Raw genomic sequence first — 11,059 nt, forward strand, 5'->3', positions numbered from 1 at the left:
CACCCCATGGAGGACCTTCCCCCCATAGAGGGCTTCTCCAACTCTACAACTTGTGAAGTCACCCTTCCCACCCCATGGAATATCCCACTCATAGAGAGCTTCCCCAACTTCATACAACTTGTGGAGTCACCCTTCCCACCCTATGGAGGACCCCCCCCCCATAACGAGCTTCCCTGACTCCACAACTTGTGAAATCACCCTTCCCACCCCATGAAAGACCCACCCTCCACCCCCCCCCCATAGAGAGCTTCCCTTACTCTACAACTTGTGAAGTCACCCTTCCCACCCCATGGAAGACCCCCCACCCCCTCATAGAGAGCTTCTCTGACTCTACAACTTGTAAAGTCACCCTTCCCACCCCATGGAAGACCCCCCATAGAGAGCGTCCCTTACTCTACAACTTGTGAAGTCACCCTTCCCACCCCATGGAAGACCCCTCATAGAGAGCTTCCCCGACTCTACAACTTGTGAAGTCACCCTATCCACCCCATGGAAGACCCCCACCCCCCATAGAGAGCTGCCCCAACTCTACTTGTGCAGTCACCCTTTACACCCCATGGAGGATTCCCCCCCCCCCCCCGTAGAGAGCTTCCCCAACTCTACAACTTGTGAAGTCACTCTTCCCACCCCATGGAAGACCCCCCCCCCATAGGGAGCTTCCCCAACTCTACAACTTGTGAAGTCACCCTTCCCACCCCATGGAGGATCTCCCCCCCATAGGGAGCTTCCCCAACTCTACAACTTGTGAAGTCACCCTTCCCACCCCATGGAAGACCCCCACCCCCTCATAAAGAGCTTCCACGACTCTACAACTTGTGAAGTCACTCTTCCCACCCCATGGAAGACCCCCCCCCCCATAGGGAGCTTCCCCAACTCTAAAACTTGTGAAGTCACCCTTCCCACCCCATGGAAGACCCCCATCCCATAGATAGCTTCCCCGACTCTACAACTTGTGAAGTCACCCTTCCCACCCCATGGAGGATCTCCCCCCCCCCCCCCATAGGGAGCTTCCCCAACTCTACAACTTGTGAAGTCACCCTTTCCACCCCATGTTCATTTTCTGAACATTCGGTTATTGGGGAAAAATCAAAGTGATGGGAAAAATTGAAGGCGAAGAATGGAAAATGTCCCTACCCCCTTGTCCCTATGGAGTAACAGTACATCTAAAGGGTTAATTCACCTTTTCAGAAAAAAGTGTAATGTGAACTAACACCCTCCCCCGTCCCGGTAGTACAGTGGGGAAAATACTGATCGTCTCCCCTGCAGATTGTGTAAGTTTTGCCCACTTACATAGAAATGAAGGGTCTATAATTTTTATCATAGGTGTATTTTATATGATAGAGACAGAATATCAACCAAAAATCCAGAAAAATCACACAATACAAATGTTATAAATGGAGGGGGCGCTCTACATACAATTACTGCAAAAGCTGTGTTGTCATTTAATGTTATTATAAATAGCTTCTCGTTTTAAATACTGTCATTTTACAAAAAATTCAATGCAATATGGCAGCCTGGAGGAGGTCCTCTGTGCACCACTGGAGTACAGAACAACGCCCCACAGTTATGTCATTTCCTGCTTGGCTTACCGATCTTCCCAGAAGTCTGCACTAAGATACATTTCAGTCACCCCCCCTGTAATAGCAATCTAAGTTTTGGTGAGATGCTCCCCAAGGGTTAAATACTTCTAAAGGGATGCAACGTTTCTCATTAGAACTCTGAATGTGCACCAGGTGATTATAATGAACCAGACCCTCCCATTTAGAATCTGTTTGCAAAAGATATGGTGAAACAAACAGCGATTTCTTCTGCTACTAAGTGTGTTAAGGGCCCTGCATGGCTTTAGTATATCCAAAAAGTGGGAGGAGTCAACACATAGCGGTATTTAAACGTTTCTTTAGATTGCCGAGATCAAATGATATCAGGAATAAGGTACGTTACAGAAACGGCACCATATTTACTGTATGTTGGGGGTTACACACTGAGACTTCTGTCCGCAAGGCACTTTAATAGCAATATAATATTACCTAACAGACCATAGAATGCCCGAGGAGGAGCACTTCCCTTGGAGGAAGTATCCAGTATGGCGGATTCTGGACACCCCAACCAGGTATCTCTGCCAAGAAGCTGCTTCCCAAGCTCTGGAACACAAGTGCTAAGTGCCGTCCGTAGAGTAACCACCCATAACCAGTCCCAGGCGCCGTCCCCACATCCATGTGTCCGGCCCCCTGATCTACATATGAGGGCGCCAGACTATGGATTCCAATGGGGGGGGGGGGGGGTTGTGAAGCACATGATTAGAGCCAGAGGCTCTAATTGGCTTCAAAAAGGGTGGGCTCAGCGAGGAGGGCACTGCGCCCTAAGCCCACCCAGCTGTGTGATAACAGTGACGGAATTTTTGCTATTTTCACACTAAAGTTCCTCCCCGCCAATCAGGAGGCAGGTCGTGAGACCTTTTTTCCGATTGGCCAAAGTATCAAGTGTTCCTATTGGATGCCTGGTGCTTAAGTGGAAGAGAGCAGAGACGGCAGAGGAAGCCGATTAAGGAGCAGACACCGGAGCCGCTGCACACGCACCCCGCCGCCACAGTGCTGGAGGACACCACAGCCCCCAAAAGCCCCCCCCAAAGGAAACCCACCAGATGCCACTGGTAATCAGGCAACAGTTCCATAGCCGTAGTTACCAAACCCCATTAAGATATAAATTCCGAGGTTCCTACGCAAGCTGCCTCTCAGTAACCACCCCGGCCCATGTCCTACCACAAGGAGAACATAGTCCCAAAAGAGCGACATGGCAGGACAATGGACCTTCAAAGCAGCTCCTTGTAAAGTTAGCGGGTATTCCTACTGTTCTCAGCCGCTATACAATTCCATGTGAATGTGGCCTGGATCCGGGGAAGCGCTGATGGAGTGCCCAGGCTAGAAGTCCGGATGGGCATAAAGGTCAACTAGTGACCATGACCTGCTTCTTCTGGATAACTTGAAAACACAGTAAAACAGCTGTAAGTCTGTGACATGCAGATTCCTGGGTTGCCCTGAAATCCCCAAAGTCCTTGCAGTTTGGCTGATGGTGAGAGACAATTTAAAAAATCTGGCAAAAGAGATGCCCTGTATGGGGAAATCTACGCTTTCCTTCCTCAACAGGTACCTCTCCCTAACACGTTGGCTTGTGTCACTGACCTACTCCCATACTGCGGGAGCACTGAATGATGTAGAATCTGCTATTTAAGCACTTCTGTGTCAAGATGGCTGCCCACATCTGGCAGGATTTCAGCATCCAATAGGCGATGCCACTCGCCACCAAGATGGAGCCTATAATTGAGGAGAAATTAGCCCCAAAAGGTTTTCTGCCAGCCTGAAGAAGCAGAACAGCGCCATCTTAATGTCAGCGGACAGACTGCAGCCTAACATCGGCCTGCAACTTCCTTGCTAAATCGATGAAACGAAAAAATATCCAGAAAACTGCCTGAATGTGGGACAAATTTTTTTCCTGCCCCGGACACAAGTAGTAGATTTGACCGGCCTGCTGTCCCATTCTAACACAGGTCTCCAAGTACACTTGAACCCGGGACAAGGCTTCTGCATTCCCCATCTTGTCAACAGGATGGCATTTTACAATAAAATTTAAATTCAGAGAGCTTCAAACAGTGGCGGCCCGTCCACACGGAGCGCTGCCCCCCTAATCCGGTCCCTAATTTACATGCGGGGCACCTGACGCATGGATTCCAATGGGAGTTGTTGTGACCAAGATGAGTTAAGTGCGGGGACCGATCGACCGCCCGGACCCGGACTCATCAGCCTGTACTACAAAGTGTCTAGAGAAGTCAGGTCAATACAACCATGGATGCCCACACAAGGCCTACAAGGCTCAATTTTCCTGCTCTAGCCTCCAGTGGTACAGCTATACACCTGGTTTCCCCTATAGGGTTTTAATATGGCCTGAAACTTTGGGGAGAAGATTTTGCCACCATTAAGGGGCTCGTAGACATCACATCGCCGGGGGGGAGGTGAGTATTGAAGAGTGTAATTCTGCATTAAACATAGAAGGCAAACGATTCTGTAAAAATGATGTTCCTTGATCATTATATGTCCAAGCAAATCAATCAGCAGCCTTACTGAATGGCATTACAGATCCAGGGGTTTCAAACTCAAATTATTCGCAGGTCACATCAGCCATGCGGTTGCCCTCAAAGGGCCAGATGTGTCTGTAAGAATATATAAATGTATCCATGGCTTTTTTTCTCATGGAATAGGTGCTGGAACCCAACCACGCCAAATTGCAGGGTAGAAGGAGCCTAAAGGACAATAAATACCAAGAGTGCGTTATGTGTGGAGTTCAGGGGTGTGCTGTGTACAGAGTGCAGAGTTCAGGAGTATGCTGTGTACCCAGTTCAAAGTTCAGGGGTGTGCTATGTACAGAGTGCAGAATTCAGGGGGGTGCTATGTACAGAGTGCAGAGTTCAGGGGTGTGCTATGTACAGAATGCAGGGTTCAGGTGTGTGCTGTGTACGGAGTGCAGAGTTCAGGAATGTGATGTATACAGAGTACAGAGTTTAGGGGTGGGCTATGTACAGAGTGCAGAGTTCAGGGGGTGCTGAGTGCAGAGTTCAGGGGGGTGCTGTGTACAGAGTGCAGAGTTCAGGGGTTCCCTATTTACAGAGTGCGGGGTTCAGGGGTGTGCTATCTACAGAGTGCAGAGTTCCAGGGTGTGCTGTGTACAGAGTGCAGTTTCAAGGGTTCCCTATATACAGAGTGCAGAGTTCAGGGGTGTCCTGTGTACAGAGTGCAGAGTTCAGGGGGGTGCTATGTACAGAGTGCAGAGTTCAGGGGTGTGCTGTGTACAGAGTGCAAAGTTTAGGGGTGGGCGATGTACAGAGTGCAGAGGCCAGGGGTGTACTGTGTACAGAGTGCAGAGTTCAGGGGTGGGCTATGTACAGAGTGCAGAGTTTAGGGGGTGCTGTGTACAGAGTGCAGCGTTCAGGGGGGTGCTGTGTACTGAGTGCAGAGTTCAGGGGGGTGCTGTGTACAGAGTGCAGGGTTCAGGGGGGTGCTATGTGCAGAGTTCAGGAGTGTGCTGTGTACAGAGTGCAGAGTTTAGAGGTGGGCTATGTACAGAGTGCAGAGTTCAGGGGTGTGGTGTGTACAGAGTGCAGGGTTCAGGTGGGTGCTATGTGCAGAATTCAGGGGGGTGCTATGTACAGAGTGCAGGGTTCAGGGGGGTGCTATGTGCAGAGTTCAGGAGTGTGCTGTGTACAGAGTGCAGAGTTTAGAGGTGGGCTATCTACAGAGTGCAGAGTTTAGGGGTGGGCTATGTACAGAGTGCAGAGTTCAGGAGTGTGATGTGTACAAAGTGCAGAGTTCAGGAGTGTGCTCTGTACAGAGTCCAGAGTTCAGGGGGTGCTGTTTACAGAGTGCAGAGTTCAGGGGGGGTGCTGTGTACAGAGTGCAGAGTTCAGGGGGGTGCTGTGTACAGAGTGCATAGTTCAGGGGGGTGCTGTGTACAGAGTGCAGAGTTCAGGGGTGTGATGTGTACAAAGTGCAGAGTTCAGAGGGGTTCTGTGTACAGAGTGCAGAGTTCAGGGGTGTGATGTGTACAGAGTGCAGAGTTCAGAGGGGTTCTGTGTACAGAGTGCAGAGTTCAGGGGTGTGATGTGTACAAAGTGCAGAGTTCAGGAGTGTGCTCTGTACAGAGTGCAGAGTTCAGGGGGTGCTGTTTACAGGAAGATCATTGGTCGGCATCTGTGCACATGGGCAGAGATGAGATCACAGTGCAGTTTACCACGTGATGCCCCTCCCACAATGCACTTGCATCTCTCTTGTCCCCGTCGTGAGAGCGGGACAGTCAGGGACCTATGAGAGTTGGCGAGAGGAAAACTGTCCTTGTAAACATAGAAAGCTTCGGTGTTTACAAGTGACAGTGGGGAGCAGAGGGCAAGAGCCGGAGGTGGCAGAGCCCTGGGTGCGAGGGGCCACATGAAATGGCCTGTGGGCTTTGTGTTACTCCACATTAATCCTTCTCAAGATTAAAGTGACACTAAACAGTATCCTTATTCTCCAAATAGAATTCATACACATCCTCTACTATAAAGGAATAATAGTGCTAAAAAGAAGCACTTGTGGGTCTTTTTTTTGTATAATTCTCCTTTAAGGGGGTGTGGCAGGGGGTGTGTCCTATGCCTAATATCCTTTTGCTAATAGGTACATTAAACTCTGCAACAGAAACCCAATTCTGCCCTCAGTGCTAGAGTATCTCAGGCAAGTCTTTTGTAAAGATTATCTGCCGGCTACATTGGGGCCCATTAAAACCGTTGGCGTGCAATGTGGTGACAATGAATCAGAGAGTAGCGGTAAACTGCAGAGTATTATACAGGCTGGGCTCAGTAAATATGATGCTCTTCTGTTGTAGCAGATGCAAGGAGTAGGGAAGACCAATGGCAGTAGCTGGGTTAAAAAAAAATGGTTTAGAGTGTTAGGCAGCAATGGCAGTCAGATGGGAAGCAAAGTAAAGTCAGCATTCCGCAGAACGAATGGCCTTGCGCTCTATGTATGCTTTATTGGCCATAAATTAGCGATCTGTATGGCAGCGGGAGGGGTAAATCCCTGGATGAAGAATGTCAGTGGAAGGGAAATGGCTCCCCAAAAGTCTGGGCTGGGAAAAAGTTAACAGGTGGTTATAACTGCGATATGGTTCAAAGACCCTCTCTCCGAATTCCTCCCAAAGCAGTCCTCTGATGGCAATAGGTTTTCTGTATGGTGGGGGGGGGGGGGGGGGCTTGTAAACAGACACGGAAAACAGCACCCAATGCGATGGCAACTCTCACCGCGAGTCTGGGTGCAGCTATCCCGAGTCACAGGTATAGCTCAACTGCTTCCTGGATAATCCTGCTGGTTCCAGCATCCAGCACAACAACCCATGCTCTCCATGGGCATGGCACAGCTTGAAACAGCATGGCTCGGCTTGGCTCGGCACAGCACAGCTTGGCACAACACAGCTCGGCACAGCACGGCTGGGCACAGCACAGCTCGGCACATCACGGCTCGGCACAGCACAGCTTGGCACAGCACAGCTTGGCCCAGCACAGCTTGACACAGCACAGCTTGGCTTAGCACAGCTTGGCACAGCACAGCTTGGCTCAGCACAGCTTGGCACAGCACAGCTTGGCTCAGCACAGCTTGGCACAGCACAGCTTGGCTCAGCACAGCTTGGCACAGCACAGCTTGGCAAAGCGCGGCTTGGCTCAGCAAAGCTTGGCTCAGCACAGCTTGGCACAGCACAGCTTGGCAAAGCGCGGCTTGGCTTTGCCACGGCTTAGCTCAGCACAGCTTGAAACAGCTCAGAACAGCACAGCTTAAAACAGCACAGCTTGGCTCAGCACAGCTTGAAACAGCACAACTCTCTCCTTTCTGGTTGGTGAGCTTGCCCCAACTGCCCCTCTCCATCCCCGGCTTTTGCTTTTTATTTCACTCCTTCTGCTCCCAGGTGTTTATGGGCCTTGTAGTTGTGGCCCAGGGAAGATTAAAGTTGAAATTCTTCTTCAAGACTACATCTCCCAAACAGCGCCGGTGCAACCTGTAAGTCCAATCACGGCCAAGCAAGGCATAGTTGGCAACGCCATCTTGTGGACAAAGAAAGTTCTGCAATTCAGTAACAATGAGTAATGTTACACTACCTAAGCAACCCCTTGACTTCTCCTCCTTGTTAGTCTTTGCACTGCATAGCTGTTTATCGGTTGGTTGCGGACGGGGTCAGCGCTCGGTCCCCTCCTATTCTTGTTGTACACAACACCCCTGGGAGAATTAATTGCTGACTTTAGACACTGTATGGATGCAATGACATTCAGTTTGTATTTTTCTGCTCTTGAACCTTCACCCTCTGTGATAAATTACGCAAAAAACCCGTCTCTCATCTCATTAATGGTCTCTAACTCCCCTCCAAATCTGAGTTATTGGTTATTACGCCTCCAGCTATCACCGCTACATGTGAACTTTCTCTTCCTCCATCCTTCACCCCCCACATCAAAGCTCCAGCAAATCTTATCACTTTCAGATGTAAAGCGTCTCTGATGTCTGCCGTACCTTACTAATGAATCTATTGAAATATTCATGCGTAAACCTGTCAGTTTTCACTACGGTAATGCTTTACCAACTGGTCTGCCAATGACTAAAGAGACCCTGTCATCACACCATTCATTTTAACAAAAAACCTCCCATAGGATTGTATGTTCATTTCATTTATTTTACCCATGGTGTTTACCTATACAAACCTCCCTTATGTGGACATCCAAAAGCCCTGAAATTGCTGCTGGGTGCCGCCATCTTGGATGTGATGTCAGCATCCCCAGCAGACTTGGAGCTGTCACTCAAGTGACACGCTATAACAGTGGTTCTAAACCACCAGTCATGGTCCAACATCCAGCCACAGCCTTCCTCTCTGTGGCCCCCAGCCAGCTGATTATGTCTCAACCTCCCACAATACCCCCAAGCTCCCATAGTGTTGCCAACCCTCCATTGTGGCCCACCATGCCCCTCAACCTCCCACAATGCTCCCCCTGGCCTCCAACCAGCTGAAGATACCTCAACCTCCCGCAATACCCTTCAGCTTCCATAGTGCTGCCCAAACATCTATAGTGGCCCACCATGCCCCCCAACCTCCCACAATGCTCCCCCTGGTCTCCAGCCAGCTGAAGATGCCTCAACCTCCCACAATACCCCCCATCTTCCATAGTGCTGTCCAACCTTCCATTGTGGCCCACCATGCTCTTCAACCTCCCACAATGTCCCCCTAGCCTCCTGCAGTGCCCCTTAGCTTGCTAGGCTCCTCATAGTGCCCCCAACCTCCAACAGTGCTCTTCCAGTCTTTGTAGTGCACTCCTGTCTACCGCAGTGCCCCTGGAAAGCCCCCATCCTTCTGGAGAGACTCACAGCCCCCTAGAGAAACCCCATCTGCTACAAGTCCCACAGCTCTCCCCAGAAACCTCATCCCCTACAAGGTTACAAAATCTACTGCATCTACTGCAGAGTCACCTAATCCCTCCAACACCATCATTTCCCCACAGTGACACCCAACCCCATCCGGAGCCGTCCACCATTTCAATAGATAATCTTCTTTTATTCTCTTTTTTCTTCACTGTTGAGGCATGGAAGGTTTTGGAAGAATATGCTGAGCCCTGGCGGACATGGCGTAGATTGCTGTGGATTCTGCGGCGATCTTTTGCCAGAAGTGGGAGCAAATGCCTGTATTAGACAGGTATCTGCTCCTCCCTCCCCCCTGAAAGGTGCCAAATGTGACAACGGAGGGGGGGAGGAATCCGGACAGTGGAAGTTCCATTCTTGGGTGGAACTCCGCTTTAAGATCCACTGCTGTAAAATATTCCCCTGCACTTCTCTCCTGGCTGCTACATTACAGGAAAGAGGGAAGGGGTGAAGGAGCTGGGCCAGCACAGACAGTAATTAGACACTCCCAGAGGAGGAGAGAGCTATGACAAGCAAAGAGGGAGGAGACAGAGATTGGGAAGTGGCTCTTCCTAAAGTAGTCACATTTTCTGGTATGTTCAGAAGCAAAATGCAAGTCAATAAAAAATAATTTATGGAAAGGAGAAGAGTGCAAGTGAGCAGCGGATATTCTTCATTTCCAACCAATCGTCTTACTGGCAGATTAAAGTTGGTGACAGGATTCCTTTAAAGCGAAGCTTACACTGCCTCTTCATATCTCCACATCACACATCCCAGGATTGTGAGATCTCACACATATCAGACATGCTGGGGGTCTCTGGAGCACATCTGCGCATGCATGGAGACACTCTGGTACCTGGCAGAGACTTCACATGTCCTAGAACTTCTCTCAAGATGGAGGTTCTGGAGAAGAGCGATGTCAGGAAGAAACCTCTGGACACCATGGACTAGGAAATATCTTTTTATTTTTATACCAGGACTAATGTTAAACCTAAAGCTGGCAGCACTTCAGTCATAAATTTCATTTCCAGGCTTATCTTTCTTAGCAGCTGCTCCACTTACATCTCCTCTCTGTGCCGCTCTCTACTTCTAGGGATCAATGTCAACTATTCTTTACCTCAAATCTCCTGAAAATTTACTACATCTTATTCTTCATCCATAGTTATACTCTTTGCATGTCATCCACCCTCCTCCCCTCCTCCAACTGTCACATGCAGGACACCTCCTCCAACTGTCACATGCAGGACACCTCCTCCAACTGTCACATCCAGGACACATCCTCCAACTGTCACATCCAGGACACCTCCTCCAACTGTCACATCCAGGACACCTCCTCCAACTGTCACATCCAAGACACCTCCTCCAACTGTCACATCCAGGACACATCCTCCAACCGTCACATCCAGGACACCTCCTCCAACTGTCACATCCAAGACACCTCCTCCAACTGTCACATCCAGGACACCTCCTCCAACCGTCACATCCAGGACTTCTCCCCTGCTGCAGCTGTGCTCTGGAGTGTCTCCTAAAGGAAGCTTGTCACCGTCCTTAGTCAATTGTGACCATCACGTCTCCGTCCTTTTATTTCTGTATACAAATTGTGTAAAAGGTGGAACTGAACTTAAATTGTATATGAAATTTGAAGCAAACCCAACAACAGAATTACTTCAATGGTGGCCAACCAGCTCACTTCATGACTTCCCTTCATTATCCCACCTCTCAGTTCATGACTTCCCTTCCCTTCACTATCCCACCTCTCAGTTCATGACTTCCCTTCATTACCCCACCTCTCAGTTCATGACTTCCCTTCACTATCCCACCTCTCAGTTCATGACTTCCCTTCATTATCCCACCTCTCAGTTCATGACTTCCCTTCCCTTCACTATCCCACCTCTCAGTTCATGACTTCCCTTCACTATCCCACCTCTCAGTTCATGACTTCCCTTCACTATCCCACCTCTCAGTTCATGACTTCCCTTCACTATCCCACCTCTCAGTTCATGACTTCCCTTCCCTTCACTATCCCACCTCTCAGTTCATGACTTCCCTTCCCTTCATTATCCCACCTCTCAGTTCATGACTTCCCTTCCCTTCATTATCCCACCTCT

Source organism: Aquarana catesbeiana, linkage group LG08 (genome assembly GCF_042186555.1).
Source record: "Aquarana catesbeiana isolate 2022-GZ linkage group LG08, ASM4218655v1, whole genome shotgun sequence".
In the NCBI taxonomy this organism is placed as follows: Eukaryota; Metazoa; Chordata; class Amphibia; order Anura; family Ranidae; genus Aquarana; species Aquarana catesbeiana.